General features: G+C 34.4%; 1 protein-coding gene across 8 annotated transcripts in view; it reads right to left on the reverse strand.

Annotated features, from left to right (window-relative positions):
* Positions 1-23,851, reverse strand: part of ex (FERM domain containing expanded) — a 268,471-nt gene that overhangs the window by 109,957 nt on the left and 134,663 nt on the right. The window contains exon 1 of one of the 8 annotated variants that reach the window (XM_090400082.1): positions 14,539-14,627. The exons of the other annotated variants lie outside the window; for them this stretch is intronic. The gene's annotated coding sequence lies outside the window, so the exon portion shown is untranslated. Of the gene's footprint in view, positions 1-14,538; positions 14,628-23,851 lie in introns of those variants that run through there. 8 annotated transcript variants of the gene reach the window in all.

Below are 23,851 nucleotides of genomic sequence, written 5' to 3' on the forward strand. Positions count from 1 at the left end.
GGTGAACTTTTGTCTCTTATCGTCTGCTATTTGCTGCAATGGCTCTGTCGAGTAACCACTCACTGTCACTGCACGTTCAACAGGTTAAAGAACGTAACATAGGCGAAAGTAATTGCACGGTTTCTTTTCTCCCCCCCCCCCCCCTTTCTAAACAAGAGCAGCATAAGGTGTACTTTAAATATTGCGTTGTTTATGTTTTTTATTAAGTTAAAGTTGCTAGAAGTTCTCACTGCAGTCCCGGAGGGAAAATTAATTTTTCACTTATGCATTTTATTAAGATTACAGAATATCAGTTTATACTTATCCATTTCAATGCTGAACGTTGCGGTGATAATTAATGATATAAAACAACAATAACTTTTCTTTTTCTAATAATTATATACTCAAAGTAAAAATCGACTGAAATCAAACAATTTGTGTGGATACGTATTGTACAAATGCAATCGCAAAGCACAACATTTCAAATACCATGACTACACATATATTTTCTAGGTAGTTCACGTAGGTTTTAAACGTTTTAGATAAAAATAGATTTCGCTATTCACAGACTAATACTAACTTTGTACAATACCTTGCGCAGGATGACGCAAATTCTTGCTTCTATCTGTAGATAACGAGCTGACGTTGAGTTTTTTATGATACACTGAAAACAATGGAAAAACCGACTGAGAAACCTAACCAACAAAATATTTGACGCCAACTGCATTAAAATATTTACTGTAAATTCTTTGACTAAGTTGAAAATTGCTCAGAGCTCGATTGGGTAGCATTAAAAAGACGAAGAGGCGTTAAGTTACAGTAGCCAATCAAAAGTGAAATGATAATTAATCTGCCGATTCCTGAAACTACTTAAGAATTACGCAGAAAAATGTTTGTACGAGGATACTTTGTAATAAGTACTTCGCTGAACCGAGTTTGAGCTAAGTATGGAATGCTCAACTCCTGTTTTCGTTCTTCAGCTAAGTGTTCCACTGTCCAAGCTATTATACTGTGCTCAAGTCATTAATAAATATGCATTAACGATAGATGTAGTGTTTAGATATTGGCACAAAAAAAAAAAAAAGTTTTTGCCAAAACAAAGCTAGTGGGGGTAATACATGCTCTGCACAAAGACGATCCCCTAGGATTCGATTTTTCTGAGCGGTCCAACGAGTTCTATACTTAAGATTTTCTATTGCATTTACCAATATTACGTTATCAACCAATAACAAAAAAATTCAATACGTCAAAAAAACGCTAATAAACTGTCATTTTACTTAATGATTTTTCGACACAATTATAATAAAATTATGCTCTATGACGAATGTATACCTATTTCGAATTACGACCGAACCAACTAAGGCTAGGAGACAACTACTCGTATGAGACCGTTATGTAGGAAAGAAGAGAAACTGAGTTTCTAGAAGGGATAAAACTTTTGAGAGAATCTGCTGAGATTTTTTGTTTGCTTGAGTCAGATTTTCATGAAAATTGCTGCCCAAGTTCAGTTATCTTATTCTGGTTCATTCGCTTATGAAGTGTTTTAAGAAAACCACAGCTATTAAAAGTTATCACACTCTCTCTTTTGTGCTAAATAAATGGATTTAAATAGTAGAACTACCTACAGTATGTTATACATCAACATTTTATAGAACGCTTTTCAATCATATAAAAATATCTGGACCTGCAAAATTTCGCGCAACAAAACATATCACAAATTGCTGGTTAAGCAAATTACTACGAAATATTCGTTTGGGATCTAGGCAATGCGGCTGAAGAGGACGAAATTACAATTTTATTGCTTTTCTTTTCACCATCAGCACCTAAGCTAAGCATCTCATCATCTGTCAAACTCCTTTCAGATGTCTTGACAAGTCCAGCACAACTTCTTCACAAATTTTTAAGATGTCAACAAATATTTTTTTATAGCGAACTACAATTTCAAATACCCTTGTAGGCTCTCAGAAAGGGAGGGGGAAAAAATAAACTGATAGTTTTCGTAATTATTAAATATCGTGTGTATTAATCTGTTATTAAACCTGAAAATAGCTACACAGCAAATCCAAAACTTAGAAATTGAGGTGTGTATACACACACACACATTTGTATATACGTGTGTATATAATATATACACACATATTGTATATATGTACACACGTATTGCATATATACATGCGTGTACATATATACATGCATTCAACAAACATCCATGCTAGAACGTAATTTGAACCGGCACCCAGTTGGATGGAGAGAGGATTCGCTAACCAATAGGCCAACCAGGTCGGCAATGAAAATTTGCATGATTATTTCATCTTTTTCGCCAAATTTTATATGCATTCCGTCAATAAGATATGGTGAAGATCACACCCACCCACTTTAAAAGGTACATCCAATGAATGTAGACTCGAAATTATAGAATAGCAAAATTAAAAACTTTTGGTATTCTATAATTCTAATTAGAACTCTAAACAAGTTATAATTGCATAAATAATTTGCACTTCTTTCATTATTCCAAAAAAATGTAGTTACAGATGGGGTAAGTAGATTATGCACTCATTCCCATGCTCCTATAAGTCATCATTATAAAGATATTAAAGCAGTCTTTATCACGATGTTGCTTTCAAATTGTTTATATCAAGCTGTACTGCTCATAGTCCAGCTTATCCCATCCTTAAATGAAGTTCAGTTAAACTTTAATGACCTAACCAATGAGCTATTAAGAGATCATCATTATCGGATTAGCTATCAAATTAGTGATCTTATCATGTTATCACTGAAGTAAACTAATGATAAGATCATAAAGATCACTAACTCTTTCGAAACGTAATCACAGTTAAAATACGAAACATAAGCATATGACAAGAAATATCCGAAACGTAATCAATTCATATTATATTATATTAGCAAAATTTGAGCTTAGAATGAGAAACAGAAATTATAAAGCACACTGTCGATTAATTTCTTGAAATAAAGGTTCATTCTTAATTTCTATCACTTTTTCTAGACTTTGAATCTCACCTTCTGTTACAAAGTACAGTATATCACAGAGCTTAGAATAACGATGTAACTTTCATAATTAGAGCCGCATATCACTGGGTGAAAAGCTAACAATGGGATTGACGAAACTTGTGAATATCGCTTATTTTTTCTATCATTTTTTCTTCCTTAAAAATGTAAAAAACATGAACGGTACATGAAACAGCTCAAAAGCTTTTGAGCTGTTTTTAAAAATGTGAAGAGGCACTGTTTCTAATCTGAAAAATTAGTCCTCTAAGAAAGTGCTTTGTTTGCACTGCGCCATCATCTCAAATCTGAATACATTCTCTTGTCATAAAACGTAATTTCCAGAGCCCCTCATCCCTGGACTGTAATAATAATCTGTTTGTTTATTAATAAAAATACACAGCGTCACCATTACTGTTCGCAGAAGTCTCATGTTGTTCAGCTAAGTTTCTGTTGGCAAACTTCTGATAATAACCCATCCCAGATTAAGAAACAAGTAGGATTAAATACCACGAGACAGTACATATTTAAATAAAATTTCAAAAGCGGGAAATTGCTAACAAAATAACATCGCCGTGAAGAACCATGTTACACAAAGCCTGAAATCTAAATTCCAAAATAACATGCTGTTTTATAGAATTTAAGCCATTAATATGCAGAAAGCCGGAACAACAGATTAACATCTTAAGAATGATGCGTCAATGGCATGCGTACTAAATAACTCGAAGTCAGACGTACATTAAATCCTATATTTATCATACCGTAAACAGCGAAACTATGCATACTGTTAAACTAGCCTTCTTTTGTGACTGGCTGGAAGTTAGGGAAGCTTCTATGTTCAGCTATGCTTCGTCGACGACAGTTTGAAAAACACCAATTATAGTTGCGTCATACATAAAAGAAATACCGTTCCGTTAGGTGACTGCTCGCGCAATTCTTTTTAGCGCATTATATGCAGTAATCTAAGGACATCTTAAAACTATTTTGGAACGTAATTTCTGAAAACAAATCTCGACTATACTTGAGTGCTCATTTATAAGATAAAAAACAGAGATAAAATAAAACGAATAAAAGCGCTTGTTAGCGTCATAAATGCCTGCCCTCCCCCCTTCGACGGATCGTCTGCTTATTAACGTGTATGCAGAAAAACAAGAGTGACCTAAAAGTTTTGGAAATTTTGACATTTTTACTTTACTACCGTACAAAATTGGAACTGAAAAACATAATTACACAGCATGTTATTATAGTTTTGTTGTAGCATCTCTCCGCAAACATTTCCTTGTCCGTAATTCCAACTGACCCAAGGAGAGCAGTTGGACTATTCTACGACATCAAGTGCTTATATGTGAATAAATAAATAAAAATCTCCCTCGATGAGTCTTTGGACTCCCTGGAGGTGTCAAATAATAATAATAAACATCCAGTTTAAACTTCACAAACATTGCGGAAACCTGTGCGAGCTTTGTTTTTGTTATTTAGAACATATAATGTATTGTCTCTTAATTACACATGTTCTTCTGGTCGGCAATGCTTGTTTTGCGAGAAAAAAAAATCCATTGGTCGGAACAGGTAATAACAGCTCCGAATCTGGACTGCATGTTGGATAATATAGAAGTTCCATCACCAGTATTTTTTTTTCTTTTTTTCGTCTCGAAAAAAAAAAAAGGAAAAAAAAAACTCGACTGCTGTGGGTCGGAGTTGTCTCATTGGAGCACAACCTTTCGATTGATTATGCCAGGTATTACCAGCGCAAAATAAAAAGTAAGCGCTAGTCTGGTGAGAATAGATATCGGCATCGATGGCGAGCACATCTTTCAAAGTAGATTACGTCTTCGAAATTTTATCACGTGTACAGAATGAGCTTGTTTTCGAATCGACCTTTCATCGAGAAGGGAAGGACTGCTTAGTCCTGGTTGATTCTGTATTCAGCTAATTCAAGCGAACTTGAATACTGGAGAAAATTTCTCTACAGACATCGACGAGATATTTAAATGATTTTATGTCAATTCCTTCTTATTATTAAGGACAATTCGGCTTCAGCTCGGAGTTTCATTTGTTACTGACTTTTCGAATTAGATGATGTTGGTCACTCGTGTTAAACAGGCGAACAAATCGCTAAACATTAATTGTCACTTTTTTCGCAACAGGTGGCAGAGAATTTTCGATGTCAGGTGTGAAACCACTACTTTACTCTTACTGGAGGCCGCAGAGCCATGAAGAAAAGCACGATGTTTGGTACTGGAAGGATTTCTGGATTATTTAACCCTTAACCTCACCCACAATGCTTTTCATATGGAGTATGATTTAAATTTTTAAAATAACACCGAGTAATTATCTTTTGGAGTTTTTATCCAAAAAGAAGGCAACCCGACTAGAACGACGACGGCAACTGAGACTTATTACACTAACCTCATAGCATGGATCGCTTCAACCGCAAGTCCAAAAGAATTTATCGTACATTTAGTACAATAAGTTCTTTCACGACTGGGATTCACATAATAAAGTGTTGTTTGATTTGACATTCAGGATATATATATATATATATATATATATATAAATTGCTTATTACTACGTATAATACATGAAAATACAAGTCGGTATTTTTGTTGTGGCTCTTTATAACAGTCGATGAACTTCTCCGGGAAATGTTAAGAATTCAAAGATTATTCATTTCGTATACCAGTCGCTGGAATGCGTTATACACTCCCCATAAATGACGTTGCTAAAGTAAAGCGATGATATATTCGTTAATGCCAATGAAGAGGTTGTTGCGTTTGGTAATTTTGGTGTAATACTCTATTGCTAATTCAAAAATGGTCGTCGCTGTTGTTTTCGTTTGCCAAGGTCAAAAGTAAACCTTGCCGCTCACTGTGTGTAAGTATACTATACATTCCAGCGCAAGGTGAGATGACCATGAAAGGATTAGACTTGACTAAACTCCACCCGTGGTGAAGATTCACTATCCGCTCAGTAAACAAGGCCAGTTAAATATTTCACGAGAAAGCGGTTATTCTTTCTCTCATCGTTCATCCTGTATAACAGTGTACAGCATCCAGCACCACAGTTAAGCTGAAGTTGAGTAAGATAGTTAGCGGAAATTTCTTTAACCTCTTCTATATTACCTGTTTGTACTATATTAAAATCCATTATGAAAAATTTAGTCGACAGATTATTATCATTTTTGAGTCTAGAAAATTCCTATGTGACGTTCTTCTGATAATAGTAACGAGTTTAAAACAGGAGCCGAGAGGGTGGGAGGGAGGGGGGAGAGGATGCTAAGAATTAGGAGAGTCAGTTTTAACTTTTGTGAAGTTGTACTTGTCTACTACGTGCACTTTTTTTTTTTTTTTCATGCAATGCTCATCTGCACAAATGTTGACGTTATATAAATTCCAAATCTGTCCAACATTTCGGATTAGTGTTCACAGATTTAGGGTAATGTGTCAAAAAACAACAACTAACAATGTTATTCAGAAGAGGGCAATGGAATTAACTGATGGGGGGGCTCTCTCACTGATTCACCCACCATTCTCTCATCGACATTTTGTTTCTTCCTTGTATATCTCTTATCAGTATATTCATGGACACTTCACGCTGAACTGGCAACCATTGTTCACCCACTTTCTTCCAAGAGTGTAAAAACACAATTAGCTACTGGTCTACATCCATTTACAATCTATTTTCAAACCTATCAAACCAATTTCTCTTCCTCCTCGTTCACTCCGTGTACCTCTATTCTTTGTGAGAGTCTCCTCATTCCATCTTATACTTTCAAGAAACATGTTAGCAGATTCCGCTTTCTCCTTAACCTCTTGCCTACACCCGACACCAATGTGCGATACTTTTTTTTTCTGCAAACTTTTCATGTTTGAATTTGATGTGTGTGCGTTTGTTGCTCTCTCATATATATAAGTTGAAATGGTTGTAAATTTAATGAAAAGAGAAAATAATATCGTTTTAGAAAACAATATTAGAAAAAAAATCTGATACAACGAAGTAACAAAAAGTGAAAAAACAAAACAAAAAAACAATGCTAACAAATCTGTTGCAGTTAATGTAAATTATCTAAAACAGGGATGTCCAAAGCACGACCCGCGGTGCGATTTTGTGCGGGCCCGCCTGTGGGTTTTGATTTTCACGAGCGAAAAAATAAAATAACAATCGAGTGCGTATTAGATATTTTAATTCAATCACTAATCGATAATCTCGATGTTGGTAATTTTATTTGGTGTTTTTACATCACTATATACCCACGTGTTTTTCAAATATTAGATGTGTCAAAGAAGCGTTCTTACATTGTTTTTTTTTTTGTTCCAACGCGCATGCTCCGGGCGCTCACGGGGAACGTGAGCGCGCAATTAGTGTTGTTCGTTTGTTCAGCTTTCGAGGTTGTGTAGCTGCTGTTCACCAAATTACTAGATACTCATTGTGATGCGGCCCTCGGATTACCTAATGTTGGATAGCCCTGATCTAAAATAATCAACGCCTCCGTAGTGCGTTTGGAAAAACAAAAGGAAGAGTACAATTTTCTTTATACGGACTTTTTCAACTGAAAGTCAGCATGTACGAGTATGGCTTTGTAGTAGAGCTTTTCTCCTAGAAACTCAGATTTTTTTATCCTTCTCACAACAAGAGAATACACTCAGTTAACAGACAAAAATACTATTACTGAACAGTAATAGTGTTTTGAGTGTAGTGTGCCCTCGCGCAATGGGTTCTTGGACTCTATGGCTGTCACTTTTTTTTTTTTTTTGCATTGGTTTCGTTGCAGAGGATATGAATCCAATTACTGTACAATGATTACTCACATAAGTTAAAGCTTTGCAAGTGTGTGTGTGTGTGTGTGTGTGTGTGTGTGTGTGTGTGTGTGTGTGTGTGTGTGTGTGTGTGTGTGTGTGTGTGTGGAGAGAGGAGAAACAGCATGGAGAGAATGCATTTCTTCCCAAGCAAAAATATTTGCGAATTTTCGGTTCAATAACAGAAATGAAACCTGCTTATATGCTTTAACGACATAGAGATTAAAAATTTTAAATATTACTGGTGAGCATTTGAAGTAAATTATATCAGTAAAATAAAAAAAGTTTAAATATCCCTAAGCATTTTTTAATCTCTCCTAATACTTAAATCTGCCACCTGTCGGGGGGGGGGGGATGGACTTGATTCCTCTCCCACTAACTCCATATTCTTCGAGATTCTGAATTGATACACCAATCTGCCCGCACAACTCACACACACACACACACATTTGCGATAATACTGCTGTATTTTTTTTTTTATAAGTCCGAATCAATTGTCAAAATTTGAAAGCATTTTACATAATACTAAGCAGTATTCGAATTCACAGTCTATCGGTAGCGAATAGAATACTCGGCACCGCATTCTCTGATGACAGAAGCAACTAATTTATGAGAATACGACGCAAGATCGTTTTGTAAAGAATTAGTATCAATAACCTCTTGAAATGATTTGCACTCACTAAACCGGTGATAAACGTAAGTGGATCGTTGCTATCAGGTTTGATCTACCGTTTCTTGTATGCAATTATTAAGTATTGCAGCTCCATAAATATCAGACAATTTCTACCCACGAAATGCTACACAAACAACTACCAATTACGACTCGATGAACTTCACGTGGTAGTTAAAACTGTCATCGCTAAAATTGAAAACCGCACGATGAGAAAAGTGCCGGTAACAGTGTATTGCACACTGTAAAAGGCTGTGAAGGAATTATTATAATAATTATGTCAAACGAATATCAACATAAAAACGTTGGCGGTTTTTTTTTTTTTTTTTTTTTTTTTTTGCGTGTGTAAGTGTATCTTGCGTGAACGCTTTTCCCGTCTTCCAATGCTTCTTTTCCTCTTTGATTTTCATGTTAATACGAAGTGTATAAATATTCCCAGACTTCATGCTAAACGTGTACGATTGTATGCATACAGTGATAATTTGATGGCTAGGTTTATTAATGCTCATTTAATTACTTTTTTCCTCCTCATATACATGTAATCCTTTTTTTTTTTTACCATCATCACAGAAATTTTGCTTATTCTATTTTCTATTTCCATATTTACTTACTTTTTTTCCACTAAAAATTGTGCCCAAGTACCTAAAATATTTGTTCCATCGATTCATTATTAAAACCCAGTTAATATGTTCAGTTTTCCCTGTCGATTTTCATAATACTTAGCTTTCTTTTGCTTCAGTGGCATAACTTATAGATACATGAAAACATTCCTGATCTTAAAATGATTTAATATCAAATTTTCTGAAACAGGAAGACCTGAATAATAATAGTGAGCTGATAACGTTTACAAAGTATGTTACATCTTTTTTTTTTTTTTTTTTTTTTTTTTTTTTTTTTTTTTTAAATGTTGGGCCCATATACAGTGTTACTAATCAAGGAACGACAGACAAGTTCAAGGAAGGGAAGACGGAATGATTATACATATGTAGATCGGCAATACAATTAGGTATCTCTGCAGAACTAGTCTTAATGGTGGGGAAACCTTGCACAAATCGATTCCCGGATTTTTGAATAAAAAAAAATCAATATTATTATTATTAACCCTCTTTGCACTGTATAGTTAGAGAAAGAGAAGGGCTATGAAAGGGGAAATGTGTCTCTAATGCTATGTCCTCCATTCAGTGACGGTTCCTAAGCATAGGGAACGCAGTATTAAAACACATTCATTTTGATGATGTTAATTTCCATAAGTAACTGATGAAGTAGCCTTTGTTTAAAAAATAGTCGAAGGTTACAGATTTGCATTTACTGAAAAATATAAGACTATTTTGAATATATTTAAGAAGTGCAGACAATAACAACAATACTGAAAGTTAATTTATATATTGGGGTAAGCTAGTTTGTATTTAATTCAGTTTCATTTGTAGAGTCATGATACTAAGTCAAACATAGACACAGCATCCACATAAAATGTTCTTTATATTTTAATCAATAACGTTTAATAACAAACAATGCATATAAAAACATGCTATATATTATCTCATGTTCCCTCGTAATTTTCTAAAGATTATGAAGGTAATAATCAAGAAGAGTGGAAATCATCACGTAATATTTTAGGCGGTTCTTAATCATGAAGCAGGTAATGATACAACGGTATGTAGTATATATAAATTCACTCCGTCTCTGATCCTGTCGCTCAAGAAAACGACCTTAAATGAAATGTAAACTGCATGCATGCATCTTTCTCCTTAAGTGTCTTCGTGAGCCATTAGCTTACTTCTATAATACGAATTACTAAACAACCCCCCCCCCCCCCTTTCCATGTCATTTCTTCCAGCAGCTCGTTTCTAGGCATGTGGACTGCTTCCACAGCAGAGAAGAGGCCATGTTAAGGAAAAACGAAAACGTGATTCATTATATCCTTTATTGTGAAGCGCTACATGAGTGGCAATACTGTTTCCGGAACTAAAATGGCGTTTCGGTAACTTTTATTTCTTCAGTATTGGGGTCATCCCTGGTCCATGTAGTACGCTAATTTCCAAAATTTTATCCGAGCCTAGGCTTAAGAAATACAAATATTTTAGGCTGAATGCCATTAGAATGTTTCATATATTTATCGCCCGGATTACTAGCCAGAATTACGAAGACGCAATGAAATCTATAAATAAAAATAACTAAAAAAAAAAAAAACTTTTCAGCGAAATACATTATCGAGATTGTATGAATGAATTCAGTTCCTGTCGTTATTTTTGGCTTTAAATGTTCCATGAATTAGTTGATCATACATAGCAGATTTTTCAAAGCAAAGATTTATTTGTACCACTAATACTTGATAAGTTCCTGAGGGAAGAAGTAATCAACTGTCTCCTCTAGGAAGAGCCTGTAGAAGGAATCAGAAATTCACTCATTTGCTCTGAAACTTAGAAGGATTGTACAATCACTAATACCACTGGTATTATTGGTATCAGTGAAGCTTCCCACGTCAATGTATCCTTATTAGATGAAATAATTTAATATTGTTTAGTAATATAATTCTTTGTGATGGTTATTCTAAAAGCCCTTTATAATAAAAACGAAAAGCCATTGATACGAGGATTTTCGGTGTGATTTCTACTTGCATCACTTCCTTGTTACGTGAACCAAATATTCAGGCTGTTTATAAAAAAATTCAAAAATTACGGGAGCTTTTGAGATCTAAAAGGTAATGATAATTTTAATAGGAAATAAGCCCAACTATACCACTAATGTACTATAGATTTACAATCTTTTGTGAATGAGACTCACATTATAAAACAACTTACTTTTTTTTTTTTTAATGAAAGTTCCGCCCTTGAAGGATTGTAAATCTGAGCTTTAAGAACTAGATGATCTAGACCAGGGGTTGGCAACCGGCGGCAGGCCCAAAACTTGCATTTTTGGCGGCCCATAAAAGATTGACCATACTTAGATGGCATGTGGCCCGTATGATGAATTAATCAGTTTCGCAAAGAAGATGATATCGCATATTGAAGTACATACATTTGCGAACAAGCATTTTCTGCCATGAATTTTAGAAAAAACAAATTTTCTTCTCGACTGTCCGATGAGTATTTGCATGCTTCGATTCGAATTTACACCTCAGGTTATAAAGCGGATCTAGATAATTTAGCTAAGGGAAAACGATCACAAAAGTCACATTAAGCAGGGAGACACACATATTGTGATGCATAAACTATATTACTTTGTTTTTAAGTGATAATTTTTCGTTGAGTTTTATTTTCATGCTTGTTTCATATCTCGTACTTTAAATATTTCTGTGTTTTTTAAGATTGATATAATGAAAATTGATAACTTAAGCATTTTTAATTCACTATTTTCTTGTTAATTAAACGCTTGCGGCCCAATCCTTAAAAATAAACGTTTAATGTGGCCCGCGAGTCTGAAAAGGTTGCCGACCCCTGATCTAGACGGAAACCCTGCTTCAGAGGTCAAAGGGCACTTTTTCAAGCCACTTCAGGCTTGAAAAAGTGCTTGAAAAATATTCATAAATACAATGAGTAGAATGGTAGTTTCACCATGCTACTCACTGCATGCCTAAGGTGCGACAAAAATCATCTACCACCTGTAATAATAATAATAAATTTTATTATTATTACAGGTGGTATTATAATTTTAAAAAAAAACATGCCATAGCGGAATTCGAACCCCAGCCTGTTTGTTGAAGAGCGAAGACGATATGCATTCGACCAATGATGTCGGCACGCTTGCAGAGATTCTGATAATGAAATTATTATATTTTACATGAATTCAAAGTTGGCTCTATCCAGCGGTTCTGAAATTTCCTTGTGTTCAAATAAAGTAATTCAGATCTTGACTATAAATAAATATAAGAGGTGTTGCAACATACTCGACATTTCCCTTGCGTGTTAGACAAATCAAATCAGTTCAGAGAAACCTAATATGCTACAACTGGACGGTTCATTGTATCCACATAGTCTGGCTCTGTCTGTCAATTGAGAGTGTATTCTCTAGTTGGTCTGCTCTCTTCATGGATGAAAAACAAGAGTTTCCGGTGGGGGAGGGGGGGAAGTGATCCTTCCACGTCATGAGATCGGCTAACTCATCTTTAAACGAAAAGTCTTCATAAAGATTCGCGTCTCGGACGGGATATCTTTCCAACCAAAGGGCATCGTCACTACCGATTGAGCCAGGGAAGGATCATCACTGAAGATATATTTTAAATTCAAAGATGAGTTAACTCTCCACTCAATTACCCATTCTCCAACCAGCATGCTGTGGGTGTGGATGTTTTTAAGTGAAACATTAAATTCATCGCCCAGTGTGAGAACATCCACCTTGTTTATTGGCTAGAAATTTCACCTTCAATTAACTTTTTCAGTCATTTTCCGATTATCTGATTCTTAGCTTATCTACTAATGTAATATAGATTTAGAACCTTTGACAGATGGAATTCGTATAATATATATATATATATATATATATATATATATATATATATATATATATATATATAGACATACATGCACACACACACACACCGCTATTATACTTCTATATAAGATGCTGAGTATATGAATATGAAATAAGATGTTTCATTAGAAGATAATTAGGCATGAAATTATGTAGTCTCAAATCACATAAAACAACGTATCAGCACTATTTAAGTGTAGGATTAGACTCAATACTTACGTGTCTTTAACAATAGAAAAAAAAAAAACTTCAAACTATAACAATTTGATTAAAAATATTTTTTTTATAATTTATACAGTTATTTTGAAAAGATTAATCGATAAATAAAAGGCACAAGTATGAAAATTTATTCAACATAACTGTATAAATTAATCAATAAATAAACGATACGAGCAGATTGGATAGGTGTTTGAAATTTCTATCTCTTGGAAAATGTATAGTTTTCTTATAGGTACTTTATTTTATTTTATTCTGTAATCAAACTAACTTTCGAATATTGAAATTCTTCTTGTATGCTTATATAGTATGTTGTACTTCTCCTAGCATATAATTATGATGATGTGTATAGCAGACTGTAACATGTATAGTTTGAAAGTTCCATGTTTGGCCTGTAGGGGGGGGGATTTCCGGATTACTCAACCCTTAGTTGTACTATTTAAGCTTGCCTCTTTTCTTGGACCGGATTCACATAAACACGCAAGGAGAGTATTACCTCTCTCGCTACATCTTTGGATTAGGTGCTGTTTCCATTCTGTATTACAATATTATGCGTAACGCTTAGACAATGATCATATACAAGTAACAATTATGTAGAACTGATTCAAATCGTGTAAGTCGGGGAGAGGTAACCTTTTTGTCGCAGAGTGAGCTATTAAAAATACCAAAATCTGCTTTTTGGTATTTATAAGCAAATAAAACAATTTATTTGCGTAAAAAACTTTCACGAGGAAGGTTTATAATTGTTCATAATCTGCATCAGCGGCTACGTCACCTGTCAGTCGCGAAATAACAAAAAAAAAAAAAAAAAAAAATGACACACAGAATCGACCATCTATAGTTCTATTGCACCTGCAATAGAACAATAGACTGAAGGATTCTTTTTTCCATATGCTTTTCGTGAGAATGAGGGGGAGGGGAGCTTGTTTTTCTACTTTATTACTTTTTTTTAACCGCTTGGTGTAATCTTCTTCGGTAATACTTGTTATAACACAAACGCTAAAGTAAATTACATTTCTAAATCTTTAAGTACGCTATGAAAAGGTCAATTCCTGTAGTACGTGTTTAAATCAAGCTTCGCAAATTCGCGGTGTCTCTTAGGTTGCTATATATCATAATTGGTAAATTAGCCCTAAAATATTTTTTTCTTCAATGTGTGGTATAGAGCACGTTGAAGAAAAATTTCTATTACAGAATTCCAACTCCAGAGATATCTGAATCGATCTGAATTTAAGAATCTTGGTTTGCATTATTCATATGTACAGGCTATCATAAAAATAAATAAGTCAATGCGTATACATGTATACTGCAAAAGACATATCATAAAATTCATTAAGCATTTGGTCAATAATATATACTCACGATGTGAATAACACGAATTTCGACATTTATTAAGTGTCTTACCTGAAATGGAACAGAGACAGATGTATATAACAGATGCTTAAGAGTTATAAGTACCGTGAACGAACACATATGCCCTTCACTATCTTGACATTAAGAACGTGTAACTAAAATCCAGTTTTGCAGGAGCTGCGATACATTATCTCAACTAACAGAGTTCATCTTACAAGTAAATGTGTATCATTCATAACCTTTGCCGCTGTCGACAATCTCAAATATATGATATTCGAGGGTATTCTTCCCTCATTCAATCGTAACATATAACACAATTCTAAAGTGTTTTCGTTTTGCTACGAATCTTTTCATTTAAGACAGTGACAAACTGCTTCCTGAAAGAAGTTACACAACAGAATACTACAAAATGCAACAACAAGGAACCCGCATCTATTACTAGAGCTAAAATGTTAAATTTTATCTACTTCCACAAAAACAGTTATTAATCAACTGGTATACAAGTGAGGGGTCCAACACTCACATTCACAGATCATTATAAACACCAGTGATTAATATTAGGAGAGCGCACACAAAGTTAAATGAGAGGAGTTAATTCTGAATCACATCCTTTCATCCGTTTCATATACATTATTTCAAAAATTGCAGGGTTATATCATGGATGCCTTAGTAAACAGGCCTAACACTGGCATTTTATATAAAATGCGAAAATTGGTGCAAGAAATGAAATTTGAAGACTTTTGCGTTCGCTCTTGCTTGATTTGGTTTTTTTTTTTTATAGGCTTTTCTATTTGTAAGCAGCTACCTGTTCTCAGATTCCATGCTCTACGTTTTTTCCAGTCGCCATTATGTAAGTCTCTTTTTCTTCACAGCTCTCACTTTTCCTCATTCATCTTTCCAAGGGGATGACTAGGTCACAATTCTCAATGGCCATCGTTTTCTCATTCTCTGGACGTGTCCATACCGTTTCAAAAGCACGTGCCTTCATCCTCTCCGTAATACATCTCCACAATTTATTCTTGTTCCTTTCCTCTGGCTATTAGTGAGGGGTGTAACACTCACAGATCATTATCATCACCCGATACAGCATATTCCCAGTTTTCTTTGAGACCTTAACTCCATAAAATACCATTCATGGTTTTAATGGCTGCTCGTAGCTGTCCTTCCTGTTCGAAATTCCAGATCTAATTCACACTGGCAGGACATATCCACTGATTTTATGGTTCCTATCTCTAACTCAAGATCTGTTGCAATATCACCTCCAACTACCGGGTATTTGGTCTTTAACAGATTGTCGTTCAGGCCCAAACTGATATTCCACATCCTCCTTATCATGTGCAAGGATCACCTGATCATCAGCGAAAAGAAAATGTAAGACTTATTCGCTATGGGGTATACCCATTCCACTGCATTGTCTGTTCCAATCCTCCAAGTCCGCATCTAAGTAGATCTTAAATAATGTTGACGATATTATTACCATTATTAAGTTTGTTACCAAGCTTTATAGCAGACCTGGATCCCTGTTACATCCTCTGCACTATCTCTACTGTGCTTTCATCTATTCCTGCTTTCTTCACTGCCTTCCTTGGGAGAGTACCATAAGCTTTTTCCAGATCTACTAAAATCAGATGAAGCTCTTTCTGATGGCAACAATTTTTTTTTTTTTTGGATATTTGTCGTAAGGAAAATACACTGCTTGAAAAGAAGTCAATGGACATCCATATGACAAGGTGCACTGTAACATGTAACGAGTTACGTGTTTGTAGCAGGATAAATTAAAGGAAGATGATACTCCCAAGTCAGTGCAACTGAATTGGGGCGAAATGGCTGAGAGAAGGGAACTGAAGGGAATTTGAAAGAGGCGCTGTGATAGGATGCCATGTAGCAAGCCTATCTGTTCGGCAAATTGTTGATAAAATAGGCTACCTCAGAAATAGTTCATCGCAATCTTTGGCGGGATTCGAATACGGGTTTTTCCAACCAAAGGGATTGTCGATACTTAGCAGTGTTTAAGTAAAAATTGTCAACCTAAAGTCTTTTTAAGAATCTTTCTTCAGTATATTACATTTCGTTGATCTACGTTCAAGTTCAAACAAATGTGTAAAGACTGGCTTAAATGCTAGTCAGAATAAACAAATCATGCATATTAACTGAAAGAGGCCAATCGGCATATACATCACACGAAAACAGTTCCAACATTATACAGGGCGGTACTTACACTTTTCCCGAGGCGAGTGGGGCCCGAGAGCCTAGAGTGCTCCGGGGCCCCTCTCTCATTATTTGGGGCCCTTAAATTGGCCCTAATTTTCGAGGGCCCAGCTGGAGACTCGTGCGCCTGTGCATAAGTACGGCCTTGCCAACATATGTGAGTTACGAGGCATAATAAATACTAGAATGTTCACTGAAATAACGCCATGATTTAAAAATCTGTATTAAGATTGTTTTATCCGGAGGATATCTTGCAATTAGCATGCCTACGACATAAAGTGGCACGCTCTAGTTCATTCATATACATGCACTTAAATTTCTTATCTAAACATATACACCATTAGTATTCATGGCGGATTCACTGCTCTCGTAAAGTGTTTCCTTCTGAAATGGGCAATAAAAATCTACAGGTCTTTGCTCTCATTTTTTAAATCGCTGGAACTTAGCTAAATGATGATAGGATAATTTAAATGAATTTCGATTTCAATAATTTTCTTAAACAAAAATCGAATAGCAATTCATCAATGTACACTAGTCTAGAAGAATGAAATCAAAATTTTAGCACTCATAAACTTCAAGTGCTTTAAATTATAGTTTCTTAAAGAATGAAAGCCCGAGCACTGGTAGAGTTGTTCGTTTTCAACAGATTTCAAAGGAACCGAGTTATATGATGAAGCAATAAATCAAAAGAAAGCAACTGAAAAAAAAAAAAAAAAGTCAACAGATGCTAGTATGACAGGTAAAATTATACGAAACACAAAGTGGACGAACCTTTGTAGTGGCGCGCCCTTTCTCGTTGCTTATGTGAGAAACTTCAACTTGGAATAAAAAAAGCCTTCTTCAATCAACATGGATTTCATACGGAAGTAGCAGGATTTTCATTCCGGATAACTCGATTCTTCATTTCGAACATACGAACCTTGAGTGATCAGAAAAGGACATGGAGATGTATAATGGATCTGTGTATAATGATGGCGTGAATGGAGTCGAGAATAGTCAAAGCAATGATTTTCCAGATTTACACTGGGGAGGAAAATGTCTAAATAAGACATGAAAGAGTGGTTAGAGTATCGAAAGCCTGATCTAGGAGTAGAACAAAAATCGAGAAAACCTGAAATGGGGAATATAAGAATCTCAGATAAGGTGCTTAGGTAACCGATCAGGATAGAGAACCCAAAAATTCGTACAGGAAATTAATTATTAATTAACTGTGTTGAATTAAATGACATAGCACACAAGAAAAATGAAATTCAAAAAGACAGTTACGAGAAACAACTTCCGATAAAAAGTTAGACCCCGCAGATTGCCCCACGGGCAATCTGCGGGGTCCAACTCTCTGAACATTGTGCCTGAATATGAAAGATAAGATAAGGTTATGCGATTAGGGAAAAAAAAAATTAACATGCCTAAGAACAGAGCTTTTCAATAGTGTTGGACTTTGTATAAACAAGAAAGGTGAGTCAAGAGTTCGGCAGACATCATAAGATAACAATCATGTAAGTAAATAAGAATAAAAAAACGATGAACAAAAAAGTTCGTAAATCCTGTCAACAATAAAATGGAACCCTTTTAAATGAGCATTTAAGTGCAGAAAAATACTGACAGCGTGATCCGTGTCGAGAGAGGTTCAATCGAAAATGAAAACTCTCCAATAATATAAGAAGGCTGCAAAAGAACTTCAAAAGGAAATCAAATGAATTAAATTGGATTTATATCTTATATTGTGATACAAGAAGATCGAACAAACTACATAAATTTGATCTTATGCTACGTTTAATTTCAAGTAATATCATGAAAATATCTTTTAATTTTCGCCAACTTTGTGGCGAAAAATGAATGTTCAATAAGACTATCCGGTATAATTCATTGTATCTAGCGGCTGCCCCCAACAAGCCTTCATTAGGAGTCTTCACAGTATCCACTGAGACCTACTGAGTTCTAGCTGTCTGTGCTCGTATTCAGGGATTCGCAGTGTGATAGTTACAATGCAGATTTCGTCTCAGGTTATTAGAGCTAGAAAGTAGTTAAAAATGGCATCCAAGAATGAACGCACGAGAGACATCGGAAGAATAAACAGTAGATTAAATTTAAATTAAACATGAACAATGTTAGTCACGCAAATCAGGGCATTTTGCTAAAAATCGCTGCCATGTTTTCATTACAATAGCTTAAGAAAATACGCAATTGTGAAAAAAAAAAATTCCATTTCGTTAAGAATTGGTTGTGCAAGAAGTAGTCAACCTTTGTAGATGCTTTGAAATTGTCTTTCATGTCGATGTTATACTACAAAATTTACTAGTGATTTCTTCCAGTTACTTTCCTCTGTGAGATTTCTGTAGCCAAGGCCGATTTCAAGTACAATGAATATATTTCCTATATTATCTTCTGTCATTACACAGATCATCCCATTCTACACTGCTGCAGGAGGGTGAAATACTTATGGTGCAGGGAGAACATGAATAACATGCAGATAACGACTTCCTGCACCTTGTTCATGCCAGCATACACGATAACACACACACAACTTTGTTTAGAAAGCAGGCTACTTGACAGGTGATGGTGCAGCCATTCACTGGCTACGTTCCATCTGATAAGTAGTTCAGAATTAAGAAACATGCCGTGGAAGCAAAACGAAATGGAATTGATGCCGCATCTTGATCATAAATGTTAAAATATATTTATTTTTTTTAAAATAATTACATTATGTTATAATATCAGATTATTAAAATATCAATTTGAAGTGTAAATTTGAACTGGACTGTTCAAATTAGTTTATCTCGTTCATATTTCGTTGAAAATTCAGAAAATACTCGTATACTGGTATAGCTAAGACCTGGTTAAGAAAAACTAACGAATCGTTAACAATTTAACAAAATTGCATGGCACATGGACTGTTCTATTCATCATCATCCAGTGTACATGGGTCTAATGCCCGTTTCACCATTCTTTGCATTTCTCTTTATTCATTGTCAGGCGACTCAAATTCTGCAAACTCCTTCCACATCATCTACCCACTCTCACCTTGGTCGTCCTCTTCTATTTATACCGTCCATTATACTGAGTATGAAGGTTTTCATCTTTCCACTGTTATCCATCCTTTAGATATTCCAAAAAAACTTTAGATTTCTTCAAATTACTTTCGACATTAGATTTTTTGTGCACTTTTCTACATAGTTTTCATTTGTTACCCTTTATACATATCCAATTCGCAGAATCTTTCTTTACTATGTTCTTTCAAAAGCCTATATTTGTCTCACAGAGTCACTGACCATTAGTCATATCTCAAGTGTTCTACAATGGCATTCTAAATATTCTTATTTTATAAAATATCGGTAAATAAGCACGCACTGCATATTCATTATTCGTCAATAATACACACTGGCAGTGAACGTTTATATGCACAAAGTCAATAAGCATATTTAAATCAAGCTGGTATATTCCTATTTACTTTAATTGGCATATTAGTACGTTCATCAGTTAAGGAATACTTTTAATCACAATCACTTTAGTTCAAAGTAAATGTAAGCATGGAAAATGATATTAAAGTCTGATCGCGCCTCTGTTTTCGTATTCTTCGTGTTTCTGACAGTCTCGAATAAATTCGTCAGCTTGCATGCCTTGTAAAAGGTATGCAAACCGTAAACTCTCAAACTGACGTTACTTTAACGTCTTTTTTTAATTTGTAATTGACGTTACAAATTCAAGACGTTACTCTACTAACGTCTTTAATGCCAATTTCAAATATGCATTCATTTTTAATATTGTAAAAACTACTTCACAAGTATTTAAATACTAAAATGCATGCAAATAGAAATACCATATGGGAGTATATTAATGAAGAATTTTGCATTTCGTAAAATATTTCATATCGTTGCAATCAACTAACTTTGATATTTGCTGGCAAGCCCTTTAATGTTCTCCACGGCAAACTGAATGCACCACTTTTATAAGTTGTGCATCTTTTCTTCACCAATAAGTTGAAATTTTTCAACTTGAGTAAAATTTGATTGAATATCTGACAATAATCCAGTCATCTTCTTATATAAACACTAGCTCGCAGTAATGCGCAATTCACAATAATCAAAATGTTCTTTTCCCCCGGTGGTCTAAGATAAACGCTTTGAACGAGCTTTGCAACCAAATAATTAGATTTTCAATTCTCCTATAGGAGGAGAAGGAGGATGTTTCCCTAAAGGCAAAAAGGCACCCAACTGCATCAGGTTACACTCGCTGTTCTCAATTCCTCGTTCATATGCGAATCAAGTTAAAATTTCCATGAAATGAATTTAGTCGAATTCACAGGTGAGTTTCTTCCATAAACAAACTACTGATGTTCTTAGTTCTGCCACCACCAAATTGTTTTTACATAAACAAAGAACAAAAAAAGGGGGTGTAGAGGGCTGCCCCTATTTCACCTTAACCGATGAATGGCTGGAATGTGAGGGAAATAATTTTGAAGTGAGTAGCTGCTTTCATAGTGCAAACTATAAGAAAACCAGTACACGTGGTAGAGCCAAAAGTAGAATATTAATGTCGGTGATTAACTATAATTAATTTTAATTTATGTCAAATTTAGTATGGCATGCCTTAACGTTTAAGGGGGAAAAAAAAAAAAAGAAGCTGACTGTGCATATTTTTAGTACCAAACTTCGGAGATATATCACAACACAGCAAATCTCAAAGAGGTATATTAAAATTCCTCAATTTTTTTTCCCATATTGAAATAACCATAACATAATTTGCATGCATGTGTAAAATCTTCGGTTTTCATAATGCAGCAGGGGTTGCGTTGGCAAGGAATCAGGAAAAACTATCTTGTTTCCCTTAAAATTAAGGCACTTATAACAAAGCGGGAAAAAACGGATAATATTTATTAGTTAGGTAAAATGTAAATACCAAATTAGTTAATCGTAAGACGTTTTGTATCTCGAGAAATGATCCAGCAATGGAAATATGCTTCTCTTGGGAAATGCAAGTAATAATATATATATATAACTTAAATAAACTTAAGACTTTTTTCCTACACATTTAATAAGAGAATGGAATGATTATTGAAAGAATGTATGGAAGTTAATGGAAATAAAATTGCGAAAAATCTGCAGTTAACGCAACCGATTAAGTAGCTATTTGTATTCGGTGTTTACACAAGTAAAACATACTTACGTTGATAGTACAGTATAATCATCTCAATAATTATAAATTCCTCTGCATAATTGGTATATGTTTAAAAATCGGAATGCATTTTCCTTCACAAAGTCTAACTCGATGTAGAGCACAGTATACAAGAATAACTAAACCTTAATGTCAACCTGCAAAATATGTCATGCTGCATTATCGGCTATCCAGAAACGTTTTTAAACCTGCATGAACTATACATCCGGTAAATACAATAGATAGAAACAGGAAAGCTAATGCGAAGTTGACTAAAAGATTCTATGACAAATATTCAGGATATCCTGGGACGATGTTCCCGAGCTCATTTATAATATACATAAATACTATGCGTACAGTATACAAAATGCAAAAGGGTGGATGATTTTTGTGAGAACAGTGGGATCTCGACGGATGAATAGTATTCAGAGCAGTAAAAGACAACATGAACTACACACAGCAAGCAAGGCATATTAAAAGCATTTTTCTTCTGAATAGCAATTACAAATACAAATACAGACTAATTTGTTGTTCAAAAAGAAACTCCTGATTATTAAAATTTTGTAATCAAGGCGCACAAAAATTATCAACACTGATGTAATTCATTTAACACAATCCAAAAAAGTGAAATGGTGTGCAAATATTTTAAATGCAATCTTTTAAACAGCAAAAGTTCAGCTGGAAGTTGATGTGTTTCTAACATGTGATTAATGATTCGACTATTCTGATATCTTCCTCCTCTTTCATTCCTAACATATTTTCGCTGCTTCATATCTCACTGATACATGAAATCAACTGAGTTCTCATTATATCAGATAACAATATTTTCAAATCGTCCGAGATACAAATAATGATTAAAAGAATGCACATTTTATGATTTATCTGACAGATAAGTCTATCAGATACATTATAAAAGTTGTTGCTAGCTGCAGTGATGGACAGTTAAGTAACTTTTATGAAGATTATTTCATATACGTTAAAAATAATTTAATATAAACTTTTAAAAAGCAACGATAATTTACCAGCGATTATGAACCTTCCCCTCACGTTTTTTTTTTTTTTAAATAACAATAAATGCCAATTTTAAATTATTTTTTATAAGGAAGTTTTGCAATATTCCTCCTATGTTCCGTTTTGAAAATAATCCATTAAATGAATTTCAAAACTAGTATATAAAACAGAAAGGTATTTCACAAAAGAAGAACTTGGAATGTTATTGAAAAATCCTATCCTCTTTTACTCCTAAAAAACTCATATTATCAATTTCAAAAAAGTCTAATATATGTAAAACGAGTCAAAGTACTGAGAAAATATGATGTTGGCTGCATTTCAGAAGCTGCTACTTGATCGGAATTATGTTATTAATCGTACTGCTTGAATCGAAGTGTTAAACAATTATTAGCCAAGTAGATTACAGACAACCTAGTTTCTCAGTACTTAGTTTAAAATACTTGATACTCACTTTTTATGAGATGCAATTTTGGGATATATCACTTTTTTTAATGTTTTTTAAAGTAAGGGAAGTTCAACAAATAACTAGTCCAAATAGTTTGAGCGATGTGACCTATATGGAGGTATCTGTGGTTCTACGCCTCCTTATAGCCCATTCAATATTGCTCTCATTGCGATCAAATTCTCAAGGATTTTTAAACAACTTCAACGTTTTTACCTCTTTCCTCTAAATAATCATGAAGATCGTGTTAATATAAAACCCGGAACACTCGTCTAAACTGTGAAAAAAATTGCACGCACACAAACATGGAAGGGAAACTGGATACTAAAAAATTATTTGGATTTATGAATTATTCGCTTGCAACCATACGTAAACATGAAACATTATTCAATACCAAAGGTTTTTCGTGGTTGATTTTATATAGTCTGGTTAGTAAACAGAAAAGTATGTTTAATAATAGGATAAACAAGCTCTATTCATTTGGAGCATAAAATGAGGAGGGAAAAATATTTATTTTGAAGTAATAATCAGCTGTGAAGTTGTCCGAATACT

The sequence above is a fragment of the Typopeltis vanoorti genome, chromosome 11 (assembly GCF_054136105.1).
Source record: "Typopeltis vanoorti isolate ZY-2024b chromosome 11, IOZ_Tvanoo_1.0, whole genome shotgun sequence".
NCBI lineage: Eukaryota > Metazoa > Arthropoda > Arachnida > Uropygi > Thelyphonidae > Typopeltis > Typopeltis vanoorti.